The sequence below is a fragment of the Calliphora vicina genome, chromosome 4, assembly GCF_958450345.1.
Source record: "Calliphora vicina chromosome 4, idCalVici1.1, whole genome shotgun sequence".
NCBI lineage: Eukaryota > Metazoa > Arthropoda > Insecta > Diptera > Calliphoridae > Calliphora > Calliphora vicina.
In genome coordinates this window covers 45,374,496-45,390,178 of record NC_088783.1, presented here as the reverse complement: position 1 = coordinate 45,390,178, position 15,683 = coordinate 45,374,496, and the positions used below count along the sequence as shown (strand labels likewise).

At 29.0% G+C, this 15,683-nt stretch overlaps 2 protein-coding genes across 4 annotated transcripts in view; both read left to right on the top strand.

Annotated features, from left to right (window-relative positions):
• LOC135958392 (myb-like protein X) overlaps nucleotides 1–15,683 on the top strand; it is a 168,157-nt gene that overhangs the window by 13,008 nt on the left and 139,466 nt on the right. The window lies entirely within an intron of this gene.
• The window catches only part of LOC135957336 (myb-like protein O), a 165,683-nt gene that overhangs the window by 13,108 nt on the left and 136,892 nt on the right, over nucleotides 1–15,683 (top strand). For 2 of the 3 annotated variants that reach the window (XM_065508064.1, XM_065508062.1), the window contains exon 1: nucleotides 593–1,944. The exons of the other annotated variant lie outside the window; for it this stretch is intronic. The gene's annotated coding sequence lies outside the window, so the exon portion shown is untranslated. Of the gene's footprint in view, nucleotides 1–592; nucleotides 1,945–15,683 lie in introns of those variants that run through there. 3 annotated transcript variants of the gene reach the window in all.

The following is a 15,683-nucleotide window of genomic DNA, read 5'->3' as shown; positions in this document are numbered from 1 at the left end:
AAGAAATTAAATTAACAAAAATGTAATTATTCAACGGTTGAATGAATTTTATTATGAATTAATTCAGATTTAAATAAAAAAGTACTTATATGTAAGATTATATGTCTGTCATTACCAAACTACTTCTAAGTAATTCACATGGTAAGAAGTAGTCATTGAAAAGTAAGTTCAGTAATTGCAAGTGCTTAACAAGTTTTTTCAGGAAATTAAAAAAATATTCTTAAATATATTAAATAACAACCCAAAACACTGTGCAACATATCATAGGTGTGAGTGTGCTAAGCAAACGTTGGGGATTAAAGACATAAATATGTCACAGGAACCTCAATAACGAGCACACGAGAATGACAATTGAAATAAACGATCAAGGTTTAACAAAAAAATAAATAAACATACATACTTACTTACATACAAAATACAAAAGCGAGAGGTAAAACAATAATAATTTTATGACTTCATAAGATTAATAACAAACTTAAATGAACAAAAAAACAAAAAAAAAAAAACCGGTGAGAATGTAAAACAGAAATGAACACTTTATTACAATAACAGAGAGAGAGGCAGCTGAAGAGAAAATCCAATTAGATTTTTGTATGGAAAAAAGCCGCATGTTTGACACCAGAGGGGTTCATTTTGATGGCAACAAAATGAACCAACAACAATGAAATACAAAAAGTAAACAAACCGAAATACAGCTGGTCGAATTGTGAACACACACAACAACAACAATACAATAACAGGCAGAAAAGTATCTGAAAGATACACGAATTGAAACGACAGCTAAATGTAAACAGACACTATTGTAGGCAAGTTTAGTTAGTAACGAGAACTTGAGCCGGTTGGTTGTACAAGCGAATCAAATCAGTTTTGAAAAATAAAGTAAAAGATACGAGGTACTAAAAGTTTATTTTAACGTTTATTTCAAAAGAGCTAAATTTTATAAAAAAAAAATAAAAATTCAAACGTAATTTTTGAATTTAACAAAATTAAATGAAAAGTGATTAAAGCAGCTGCATAAACATAATTTTGTATAATTAAAGTTTGAGTTAACTATTGTATTAAAACGGTGGTTAATCCCTAAATGAAAACCAAAAAGTGTTAATCAGTGTTTAAATTTCTTATTAAATTTTTTTGGGGGTTGTTAAATGCTAAAACCAAAATAATAAAACCAGCAACAACAACATTGTTTTCCTATTAAACGAGTGTAAATTGTGTAAATGTCAACATCCCTGTAAATGTGATTTAAGTAGACTGTCAAATTTTGACATATCTTTTGACAGCTCAACAATTATTTGACAAATTTGTAATGAAAAAAATATATATAAACAAACTAAAACGTGTTTAATTAAATATTACTAAGAAAATTTCAAAATTCCAAATAATAAAATCAGTTTAAAGTGTAATAAAACAAAAAAAAACAGAAATTAAATATAATAAAATTATCAAAGTTTTTAGAGCACAACCATAAAAAAAGAAATTTCATTTTTTATAATTTAATTACCTGCAACAAAGAAAATTAAGAGAGTAAAAATACCATAACAAAAGTTAATTGTTACAAAAAATAGAAAATAAAAGTGAAACAGTTTCAAGTGACAACTTAAAATAAAAAAAATAAAACTTTGCTCATTTCTCTACTTGGAATTATATATCTAACTATCATAAGAAAAAATTTTGCAATTTTGGCTGTTAACCACTTTGGCTGCTCAACGTTTTTTTTTTTTTGGAATCTACATACTTAGCAAATAGCGCTATCTATCAACGTTAAAAACAAAAGCAATTTATACACTTTTTATAGCTTGTTAACCATTTCAACTTGGTACCTCTGCTCTCACTCTCTACAAAAATAATAAACGATTATTTGCCAGTAACCAACCGTTATCAGGTGTTTACTTTTTCAATTTTTTAATACTTTTGTTGGAATTATTAAACATCAACATCATCAAGGTAAATATTATTCGTTCATAGTTGTATAAAATAAAATAAAACCTGAGTTTTTTTTTAAATTTTACTTTTTAAAACTACAAAATATTGAAATCACATTTTGTACCAAAACAAAAATTGTTTAAATAAACAAAAAACACTAAAACCTAAATACTCTCGTACTGGTATTTATCGTCTGTTTTAAAGAGTGTGTTCTAAATAGTAAAACGTTTTGTAGAAAACTAAAGAAGAAACACTTGTGTCTTGTCTAAACAAACAAATTGCATTCCAACCAAAACCAAACAACAAATAGATTCAATTTACACCAAAAAAACAAAAAAAAAACGAGAACTGAAAACCAACAAGACCGACCACAGACAGAATAGAGTTAAGTACAGAAATAATGTTTGATAATATTGTTAAAGCCCCCCAACAACAAAAAGCGTAGCAAATAGCAAAATATTTAAGGGACAGAGATTTAAATTTACCTATTTAAGTAAAGAATTTAGGACTCTTTCCAGACTTTTATGAAATTATCCATAAAAAAATTGAATAACTTAAGCACTTAAGAAAAATGCATTTTTCGAGCAATGCGAAAAAAGCGCATCTTAAATGCAGTTGTGTAAGGGCATACAAGATCAATTGTAAGCGAGAAAACAAAAGCAATGATTTTAACTCAACATATTTCTTAGATGCTTGTAAAAATTTATGAAATGTTTACTGGTTAGTTAGATTTAGTTTTAAGCATTTGCTTCCTTTTAATTAAAGGTTAAATTTAGTTTAAACTCCATATATTACCTTCTTAATATTTGATTTTTTGCAAGTGAAATGAAATTCACTTGTAGGACAAACTTATTAAAAAATCGCTTCTTATGTTTTATAACCGAGGTTTAACTAAACGATCATGACCAAAATCTCAAGTTAAAGCAGAAAACAAAACTATGATTTGTCTATGATATGTAGTTAATCATAAACCATTATTTTTGGCATTAGTCATTTCGGTCAAGCCCGACCATATAATACCCTACACTAAGTAAAAGAGCAACAACATTTTTCTTTTAAAATTTCAATAATTTATATTTTTGAGTGATTTTCGGAAGTGGGCTATGACAAATAATGAACCGATCACCATGAAATTAGGTCGAGTGATTTATGTCTATATGAAAGTTTTTATGTTGAATTTTGTGTGTATACCAACATATTTAAGCGATTTATGCACGTAAAAGTGATTTTCGGAAGCGGGTCTATATGGGAGCTATGACTAATTATGAACCGATCGTAAGAAAATTTGGTGACATGAATTTTGTATATATAAAACTTATTAGGAGCGGAATTTGTGGAGATACATATATAAATTAAACATTTATGACCGATAAAGTCCAATTTCGGAAGGACATTTGTATGGGGGCTAGGTGAAATAATGGACCGATTTCAGCCAGTTTCAACAGGCTTGAAAAGTAATATGTAAAATTTTTTTTTTTTTTTTAAAAAGAGAAGTAACACTCAGGTAATTAATATAGGCATATTTGTGTTAATATCTTTGGAAAGGGGATATAGTGTAGAAGAAAAGGTGGTGAAAGGAGGAGAAAAGCTTTTAATTGACAAATCTGCAATTGCGCGTTATATTTGTTATTAGTGCAGGTTGCAGAGCCTCTGGTGGTGAGATGGCGCATTAGTCAAGCCAACAACCTTTTCTTCGGTGGCGTTTTAGTGTTATACCACCGAAGGAAGGTGCTGTGATAAATATTAGTTCTTAGTAAACTAATAATTATTATAAACTGAATTTGTTGATTGGCAGCGTCTGGGAATCGAACCCAGGCCACAAATACCATATCATGCTTAATGATCAAACGCGCTAACCAATTAAGCCACAGCACAACCTGCCGACCAGCCAGTCAGACGGACGGAAAGTCAGACTCAGAAAGTCGATCTAAGTCGATCGGTATACTTTAAGGTGGGTCTTAGACTAGGCTCTAGATATTCAAAAATAACTATATACTTTGGGGAGGTGACACACTCCCTGTTCGGATCTGTCTCAATTTTGGTTAGACTTCATATACTTATAAGAAATTGATTCACATAAACTTTGAAGACTTTCACAATTATAGGTCTGCAGATATTCTATAATAACTATTTACTTTGTATGGGAAGTGCAATGCCCACTTGAAATTTCAAAAAAATAGCCTATTGTTCCTTCCATATATAGAGAAACATACAGTTAAAATTTCAAGAGGATCGGTCCAGTGGTTTAGGCTCCTATAAGTCACAGACAAAAAAATAAGTTTCAAATGAATTTTAAATTAATTTTTTGTGAATAATGCAGCAATTACATAGTGCAACAGTGCAAAAAACACACGATCATGACGGTATACGTTCGACTCTACTACCAAAGGTTAGTAAAACCCTATACTCAGTTTGTCCATTTTGGTGACCAACTTTTTTTTTATGGGCCCCAAAAATTCTGAAAATCAGTGGCCCTCAAAAAATGGTGTCATCAGTTTTTAGCCAACAGCTAATTCAGACTTGGTGATACCGCTTAACTTTATATGGCAATAAAGTAGCTAAGAGTCTGCCAAACAAATTTTGTTAACATTTTTTTTTCCCAAAAAATTGCTTTTTCGTGCACTTTTTTGGAAAAAATATAGGAAGAATAATTTTTTTTTTTTTACTTTTTTTAGAATAACTTCCAGAAACTCCTAATTTGTCACTAGCAATATTTATCAAAGTTTTTCTACAAAGGGTTTTACTACCCTTTGGTAGTAGAGTCGAACGTATACTGTCATGATCGTGTGTTTTTCCAACAGTCTTCAATTAAAAATTCTCTTGCTAAACATTCGTAATAATTTTACCAATTCCTTGGCTTCCAAGGATGGTGAGGCCCTTTTCATTGACTTCCGCAGGGATTAAAGTTAATCGATAGTTGAATCGTTGAATCATTAAATTTATAAATTAGTACATTTCTCTCTGAAATAACCGCTGAGAAAAAATATAGTTGTGACATGATCACAAGCTTTTTTGACAATCTTGTGGATGCCGCAACTATATTACCATTCACTTAACTGCTGTAATCATATATATCTTTTCGCAATCAGTGTCATGATCAAGGATGATATCACATCATAATCTGATAGCAGTTTATTATAAACATAAATGTACTGCTCACATTTTGAGACCAAGAACGAAAGAGGTCGATCTGTTCCAAAGTGAAGCGTATCCCAAAGAGTGCGTTCTACATCAATCGAAACAAATAGTAGTCGGTCGCATGTGGCCGAGTGTTGTCATGATGAAATATTACTGTTTCGTGTCTGGCCGCATATTCTGGACGATTTTTAGCTAATGCTCTCTTCAAACGAAACAGTTGCGCTCGGTACAAGTTCCCTGTGATGGTCGGATCAGATTTCAGCATCTCTCTATTTGCTCCCATCAAATACATAGAATTACCTTAGCGCCATGGATATTCGGATGATTGGTTGAGTTTGACATACGATCTCTTACGCTTCATGTTATCGTAATGGATTAATTTTTCATCTCAATCAATGATTCGGTGTAAAAATGATTTTCTTTTATAGCGTTCAAGCATCATTTCGGATATGCAAAATAGTATTTTAAGGTTTCTCGGCTTCAATTCGTATGGTACCCAATTTCCAAGCTTTTGAATGAATCCTGCTGCTCGCAAACGTTTTGAAATTGCTGCTTGAGAAGCCAATGATTTCCGAGCTCTTGTTGAGTTTAACAACGATATTCATGGAGTAATGCATCCAATTTTTAGTTTTCAAACTTTATTTGCTGGCCGTGTCAAAAAAAAAACATTTCAGAACCGAACAAACCATCTCCTGCAAGTTGAAACCGATGAAAGACATTCACCATAAGCTTTGGTGCGCAATCGGTGTGTTTCAGCTGCACTTTTTTTCAAATTAAAGAAGTAAAGCAAAACTTCCAGAATATAACGCTTTGTTGTTTACACTATAATGTTCAATAACTGAATAATATAAGTTATTAAAAACAAAAGAAATAGATTCAACAATATTTACAAAATTAAGCAGGTGTATCTACCTCTTTCAAACTTTTATTTAGAATTTTTTCAAAATTGTAAATTTATTAAAACATTTTTTTTTAGTTTCCCCTAAAACCACCCCCTATACAGCACCTCTCTGGCTTTTTACATCACCCTGTTGCTTTTCCTCATTATATTAACAAATAAGAACAACCAAAAAAAGGGGTATTTAAATTTCTTTACTTAACAATTCTTCAATTCTTCCACAAATGTTTACTCTATAAAGTGAAATGCTTAACACAAGAAAATAAAGAAAGACAGAAATAAAAATTAAACAAAATTTTCGTTACAAATAACATTGTATTTAACTTGAAAATTAAAAAGAAATAAAAATATTATTTAGGTTAACCAAATTAATTTGGTATAAAATCATGTAATTAACACAACAGAATTATAAAATATAAAATAAAACAAAAAAATACAAAAGTGTGAAATGAAATCAGGGCAATTTTAATGGGGGGAAAGAAAAAAAAATAAAATAGAGACAAATCAATCCTTAAATACAAACGATTTACATTATAAAGTAATAATTTACCAAGGGAATGGAAATGTAAAGATAAAGTGTGTGATTTGTGATGATACAATTGTTAATTCTCAACATCTGCCAACATTTGTTTCTCTATAACAAACTAAAAATAAACAAAATTTCAAATAGAAATAGAATGATTATTTAAATATGTTGAGGAAATAGAAATTGTAATAAGATTAAACTGACCTTAACAGCAGCTACAGATTTTTCATTCATTCATGTAATGAAAAAATTTCCATAAATTTAATTAACATCTAAATCTTGTTTAAATGTTTTATTAACAAATTTAAAATTTTAGAAACCTCTTTCCCCTGAATTGTTGTTGATCATATGGGCAATTCCATATCATCGTACGTGATATTTGTACGCCTATAGAGTGGAATAGATTTTGCAAAAATAAGAGTATCTGAAAAATAATTTCGTCTTTATGTTCCATTCAGAGGGTACTATATTTTAAAATAATAAAAAGTTCTTTCGAAATATTTTTGTCCAAAATATTGAGCGAAATAAAGGTATATCGTACGTGACATAAAACGGAACTCATTTTGAGGTACATGTAGAAATATGCGAAAATATTCGAATCGTGAGAGGCGTTATGTTTTAGCCTAAAACATAACTAAAAAATTAAATATAATCAGTTTAAACTATTATCTTTGTCTTTAAAATGTTGTAATATGATCTAAATACTTTCACTCACATAGTAACATTTTATTATGGGTTTTTGTTTTTTCAGTCGTGGTAGCGATTACCGTGGAATTGCCCATATGCTGAAAAAAATATTGTCCACTACTGTAAATTATGTTAAAACATTTAAGCCCACATAAATAAATTATTATTAAACAAACTATTAGTGGCAACACGATAAGATATCGTTGGTAATAATTGTGGTTTATAAATTTGTTTCTATTCTAGAGGTTCAAGGTGGTTACACAGAAAATTTTCATTGATAAATTCAATTAATATGAGTTCAATATTTTATGTATATTGATTAAAAATAAAACTCAATTATTAATTGTAATTGAACTTGAATTACGTTGAGTATATAAAAAAACCAATTTGAAAACAAACAAACAAAACGATTATGAAATAATCTAATCAGTTTCTGTCTATATTTCAAAATTGTAGTGAATAGTTTCAAAATAAAGATTAAGTGAAAGGGGGATTTCAAGTGTTTTTAATCTTGAATATTAAAATGAATAGAATTAATATTTTATTACTACGAAATGTATGTAAAACTTGTATAAGCACATTTATATACAACTACAGCGATTGTAATTATAGAATACAAATACAATTTGTATTACTAAATATTCCAAATATTCTTAGTTTTTATAATTTAAAACAATGCCTTAATTTTGTATTTACATCATTGCTGCAAATCCCCATATTTGGGAGAGTCTTAATTTCTTCCAAGGTCATTGATTAAGCGTTAAAACAAGTAAATATGGTTAGGTTACAGATTAGCTTACATGGATCGCTCTAAACTAGAGAGTATACTCCACGGAGGCCTTAAGGTCCATTGGGAAACGTAAGACGAATTTGTAATTCCTATGGCTCTTGTGGGAACCAACCTTCAAAAGATTCTGAAAAGACCCATTTAGACACACCCCAGTCCATTTTTAGTTTGTACCAAGATACTTTAGTCTGCGGTTTTGTAGAAACGGCTGTCGAACTGAAAATGTTACACCAAATTCCCTCTTTGTCCAAACAACTTCAGTAGTAGTTTTCACATTCTAACATACATCCATTCATACAGAACTAGGGGTGCCAAACGTACTGTTTTTAACAGTACATGTACTGATTTTTTCAATTGTACTGTTTTATTCACAACACCCAAATCAATACGGAAATGTACTGTTGTTCACACTTTGTACTGTTTTTTTTTTTTTGTGAAAAAATGAATAAAAAAAGAGTGTTTTTGTTGAGCTTAACATAATCATTGTGTCATATCATTAATAAAGCATTTAAAAATGTATTGAAATTGTTAAACTCGATATAGAGAATATTGTAATCAAGGTTTTTAATGAATTTAGCTCATTAACAAAGAAGACTTCAAATCTAAAAGAAATGTTCAAGTTGTGTGAACTAGAATGGAGCGAAATGCTTCGTCAAGTGCCGACACGATGGTTCAGTTTAACTCCAGCAGTTGAACGAATTCTCAAGATACAGGTATTGCATTATTGTCATCAATTAAGAAATTAGAACAAAACAATTTAATTATAATCGACAAATTTGAAAAATTTTAAGAACAATGAAATTAAATTAATTATGATAAAATACATTTAAGATCGATTTGATTTAAAAAACAAGTAAGAAAGTATGGTCGGTCAAGCCCGACCCTACACTAAGTAAAAGAGCAAAAACATTTTTCTTTTAAAATTTCAATAATTTATATTTTTGAGTGATTTTCGGAAGTGGGTCTTATATGGGGGCTATGACCAATTATGGACCGATCACCATGAAATTAGGTCGTGTGATTTATGACTATATTAAAGTTAACTATGTTGGATTTTGTGTGTATACCAATATTTTTAAGCGATTTATGCACGTTAAAGTGATTTTCGGAAGCGGGTCTATATGCGAGCTATGACTAATTATGGACCGATCGTAAGAAAATTTGGTGACATGAATTTTGTATATATAAAACTTATTTGGAGCGAATTTTGTGTAGATACATGTATAAATTAAACATTTATGACTGATAAAGTCCAATTTCGGGAGGACATTTGTATGGGGGCTAGGTGAAATAATGGACCGATTTCAGCCAGTTTCAATAGGCTTGGGCCGAAAAAATTATATGTACCAAATTTTATAGAAATATATTAAAAATTGCGACCTGTACTCTGCGCACAAGGTTTACATGGACAGCCAGCCGACCAGACGGACGGACGGACATCGTTTAATCGACTCAGAAAGTGATTCTAAGTCGATCGGTATGCTTTAAGGTGGGTGTTAGAGTAATATTTTTGGGCGTTACAAACATCTGCACAAACGCATAATACCCTCCCCAGAAATCTCTTACAAACAGAAAATACTATTGACCAAAAACAGAAAGACTTTTTAAACAGTGGTGGTTTTCATAATTTTGAAAAAATAGCAATTTTATTTTTTCAATTCCCCTTTTGAAATGCCGCCATTGAAAGGATTTTCGGTCTGATGTTTTTATTTTCGAGAAACTATTGATTGTAAACATGAAAATTAAATTAATTATAAAAACAAACAAAAAATGCAAAAAATATTAACAAATTTTGAAATTTATTATCATAAATCCTGCAATTCCTAAAAAGGTTTTGAAAAATCCCAAAATTGGATTATTTAGTTTCTTTGGCTATATAATCCATACCAAGGTCGGGTTTATTGGAACCCTTTTGAAAATAATTAAGAACATATTATGCCATCTATAATGGGTTACTATATTTTGATATCGACTATGCGATTTGAGAATTTTTCCTTAAAGTTGAATTTTACATAAGAAAATATGCATTTTTTTTGGATAGACCTGGTCCCGTAGGTACCGCAAATTTTTATTATTTTTTTTTTCATTTTAAATATTTGATGCAAAGTATAAATTCTTTATAAATTTTCTTAGACATTTATTAGATAACTTAAAATGACAAAAAGTTTTTTTTCAAAAAAAATTAGAGAAAAATCTTTTCCATATAACTTTAGACTCAGTTATTATTTTTAAGCAATACTTTTTTTATTTTACACATACATTTGTAGTTAATCTAATAAGAGATAAATGGAAAAAATCGGGAAACTGGAGTAGGGGGGCTTAAAATGTTGAAAGTTAAATTTTCAAATGCGAACAACGCACAGTTACGCCATTTGAGTTTGTTCGTTGCAAAAATCATAACTTTTGAACCATATGAGTTAATTAAGAAATGTAAAAGGCATATGATAGATTATTGTTCAACCTATGAAATGAGTGTTTGAAAAGAGTTCTACGTCTTTTAGGTGCCTACCTTTGTGTTAGCAAAGACATTTGTGGAAAAATCAATTTTATGGGAAGTAAAATAAAATATTTTTTTAAAATTTTTGAGTTTTTATTTTTTTTAAAGGGTTAAAATTTAAAATTATTTAAAAAAAAAAAATAATAATTTTTAAATTTTTTGTAAAATATAATTTTTTTTAATACCAATCAATAAAGGAGGTATATCTAATGGTTTTTCACGGTTATATGACATAAATTGCCCAAAAATGCATGTAAACCATGGAACCATGTCTTTTTTTTCAAAATTTTACCTCTAGCTAAAAATAGGACAAGGACGGGCAGCTGGACATTTTTGCATTAGGTAAAGGAATAATCAAAGAACTTATCTTGAAAATATGGCAAATATAGAAATTTATATTTTTTTTCATCAAATTTGACAAATATTGAAAAAAATGGATAGTTAGTAAATATTGATTTACCTTCTTAATAAATAGATCGATCTATCAATAGAATCAAAAACAATGACGATCCGTTACCTAGTTTTCGAAATACTGTATCTGAAAACCAAATTACCTAAACATTTTCTGTTTTTTTGAACACTGAAAATCAGTCAACTTTGAAGGGCTATATCTTCTAATTGTAATAATAGTAGCATATTTGAAATCGTTGGACAATTTCCTGTAAAATAGGTTTATTCACAATTTTTTAGGGGCACATGAATTTTTTGATATTTGCAACGTCACTTGTCACTTGCCACTATGCGACGACCATTTTAAACAATTACTTGACAATGAAGCTTTTTTACTGGGAATATTCCAATATCTGTATTGTGGATATATATTCTGGATCCTTATAGATAGCGGAGTCGATTAAGACATGTCCGTCTGTCTGACTGTCCGTCTGTTTGTTGAAATCAACTTACCGAAGCTTCCAAATAACTTACATACACGATTCATACATCAATATCTCCGGAAGAATTCCGGCTCGGTTGCTATTTAAAATCGAGAAAATCGCCTCTATTTTTGACCTATATCTGGATTACTAAGTCATTAGTATAGACAATATGGATATCTAATAATAGATATTGTTACGTTTTAACCTTTTCAAAACGTTGGTTTATTTCCTTTAAATAAACCGGATACTTTTGATTGCAAATAGAAGCCGTTTAGTAGTTTAAAAATTGTAATAACTCTTTATTTATTTAAAATGTACAACAAAATAATTAAATAGTCACTCAATGTTTTTATACACGTTTATAAATTCGCAGAAATACAGACACACTTTATAATGTACACGAATTCAGTTGCAAAATACAGCACACTTTAAGGCACTCAGTTTATGTTTATTCGAAAAGCGTCTCTGATAAACTGTCACTATTTATAACACTGCCATCTGCACTCTAGATTGCTCTTTAACTGTCAAAGCTCGTATATTATAGAGCTTTCTAATACATACGCCATCTGTGGTGTACTTTCTATAATGTTCTTTAACTGAATATTCGAATTCGAATATACGGTCGCAGCAAACAGCGTTGCTGCGACCGTTATTAATGCCCACCGATATGTTACAGTTTGAGAGGCACTGCTATTTGAAAGCAGCCGTTAAAATCGTTATATTTGAATTCAAGTACAATTTCGTAACAATATTTCAAAGACCTCTGCAATGACGTAGCATAGTAAGTTGGACCTACAATGGTTCAAAATCGGAAAAAAATATTTTTTAACCCGATTTGTACACCAAAAGTTTTTTTTCGCTAAATATTAAAAAAAAAAACAATTCGAAAATTTTTTTTATAAAAAATGAAAAAAACTGAAAAAAAAATTTTGTTTACCTAAAAATATTTAAAATTATTATTTTGAAGTATAATTTGGTGAAGAGTATATAAGATTCGGCACAGCCGAATAAAGCTCTCTTACTTGTTTATTGGAATCCCTGTTCCAATTTTTCTGTCCTAATTAGATGAAATGATCTAAAATATGTACTTTGAATTCTAGTGCCTACATTTTTAGTAATTGTTTGCAAAATACCTGTAATATTTTATATTGCTCTAGCTGTTTATCATTGTGCTTGTCTTGTCTCTCAGCAATTATCGGCATGTCATGTTTCCCAACTAACTAAACAACAATAATTACACACTTATTGATAACTGCAACAAATACAAAAAAACTACATATTCCGCACTAAAATATCGAAATACTACAAAAACATGTCAATGGCGATAAAAAAAACTAAAAACTATTGGAATTTTGTACTAAACAGTTACTAAACAAACAGTCATACGTGTAACAAGGTACAACACAATTTTTTTTTTGTTCTTTAACAAAACACAAAGAAATATGTAACAAAAACGGTATGAAAACAGTAAAAGAAATATAAAAAACCACATTTTTGAAATATTTATAGAACAAATTATCATTCTAAACATCATAATCATCAGCAATATTGTCAGTTCATCATAAAATACAGAAATATTGAAAGTAATTAATGATGTGCCAAAGCTTTCAGCTACAGAATGCTGATGATGATGATGACGTCTTTGAGCAACACCTTTTGCTTTGCTATCTTTATATTAAACGAATACGAATAGTTCAGAACAAACATATTTTTTTTTGTTATCATCATTACCATTCATCCAATGGCGACAATGTTCTCCTCATTCCACTTATTCATCATATTTATTCCCATACTTTTTTTTAAAAAAAAAAAATTATGTTTTATGATACGCACAGTGTAACTATGAGGAGTAGGTAGTAAGTACGAGTACTGTTTCTATTTGTGAGATGAATGTAATGAATGCTTTACAACTGTGGTTTTGCAATTCTTGTATCGTACTTCAAAACTTTATGTTTTTCAATATTTTTTCAATGTTTCTGTGTTTTTTTTTTGTTCAATCTTTTGTTGTTTTGTTTTGCTTGTGTGTTTTAAAGTAGAACAAATAATTATTACAAATATTGTTTATATTAAATACTTGTTCTTTATTATTTATTTATTTATGAATCTATAGATAGATAGATAAATAGCTAATGGTTGTGCACAAGCATTTATATTCTTTTCAAATTCATACTCATATTCATTTTAATTTGTTTATAAAACTCAGGTAATCAATCAAAAATTAACCACACCACAGTCTGCTTTCAGTAGCTGTGCAATATGAGTAGCTATTTTATTTTAGTTGGTTTTTCTTTCCTTCTTTTCATTTAATTTAATATTACTTATTCATATTAAAATGGAAAATATGATTAAGTGCTGACATGATTTTTTTTTCAGTTACAAATTACTTTAATTTGTTTAAACTTGTTATGAATTTGAATAGTTAATTAAAGTTGGTTAGTTGGTATAGAATATTATAAGTGCAGATATAAAAAGCTTTAATTATATTGGAGAACTTAATGAGTGTGTCGATAAACCATTTCAGTTAAAGATAGTTTAATAAAAGAGGGTTGGATTAGCTGAGAATTGAAAGTAAAATCGTTTATTGTTGAATTTTTTATATAGATTTATGTCCAGCAATTTAAATCGAGAATTTTAACTTTAAATTGAGAAAACTCCAAATGAAATTGAGAAATTCATCTTTAGAAAAGGTACTTTTTTGAAAATTTAAAAATTTTGGGAAATTGATTTTTTCTAGAAGATTTCAACCCAAATATTATAAAAATACCAAAAAATCAATTTGTAAAAAAATTCGAAAAAGTACTTTTTGTTCTTCGGATCCTCAAATATGCAACAAATAACATATAGGCAATTCCATATCATCGTACGTGACATTTGTACGCCTATAGAGTGGAATAGATTTTGCAAAAATAAGAGTATCTGAAAAATAATTTGGTCTTTATGTTCCATTCAGAGGGTACTTACTATATTTTAAAATAATAAAAAGTTCTTTCGAAATATTGTTGTCCCAAATATTGAGCGAAATAAGGGTATATCATACGTGACATAAAACGGAACTCATTTTGAGGTACATGTAGAAATATGCGAAAATATTCGAATCGTGAGAGGCGTTATTTTTTTTTTATTTCTTATATTAAACGAAATATTTTTCCTTTACAATTCGTCATATTTAAATAAAAACAATCTTTTGATGATTTTATAATAAATAAAATTTAATATCGTACGTGACATACCATACGTGACAGATTTTTCTCTTATAATAAAACAATATATATTCTGTAAATATGTGTATAAAAAAAGTGAATAGAAAATATACATTCGGTTTCAATAAACAATTTCATACTACAAGCTAATTTCATACTACAAGCTAATTGGAAGCCTAGTTTTCACCGCAATTTTAGCCTAAAACATTAAAAAATTAAATATAATCTGTTTAAACTATTATTTTTGTCTTTAAAATGTTGTAATATGATCTAAATACTTTCATATAGTAATATTTTAGTGTTTTCTCCTATTCAAATCATCTTGAAAAAAGTTTCAAGGGTTTTTGTGTTTTTAGTCATGGTAGCGATTCTCGTGGAATTGCCCATATGTAGTGTTATTGACCAAAAGTCATATCTACTGCAATCTTCAGTATTTATACAGGACTTGGAATCTTTAATTAATTATTCAAGATATAAAATCCTCTGTTCTTCTGCATTAGGAAGATTTACGGTTAGTATATTCATTCTTGACTACACAATTCTTTTAATTTTGGACCAAATTATTTCAATAGGGTTGATCATTGGTGAATAGGGACTCAATCATAAAAGTATTGCTGACTATCACGTAGACGACTGAGGCAAGGGGTATTGTCACATAAGATTTTACGTACAATACGTTCTGAGTTTGAATAGTTAAAATTTGTATGTACGATTTTTAATATAAATTATTACGGTTGATTTTTAAACTTACCTTCAAAGGACCTAACTAAAGTTATACATTTTCGAGTCAAATGTTACGACATTGTTGAATTTGGAATTTTCTCAATTTCATATTTAAATTCTCAATTTTAATTGGATTTTTCTCAATTTAAAATGGAATTTCTCAATTTCATTTGAATTTTTCTCAATTTTAATTTGAAATTCTCAAATCCATTTGGAATTTTCTCAATTTCAATGAAAAATTGTGTTGTAGTTTTTAATTTTTCCTGATTTCAAGTTTTGCTAGGAAAGTCTGTCTTAGAAATGTTTTATTTTGCTTAGAAAATGTAAAAGCTTATACCAACATAGCGTCATATGCGGGATGTTTTGCGTTACTTCTTTAATTTGAAAAAATCACACCGATTGTTCACCGAAGCATATGGTGAATGTGTT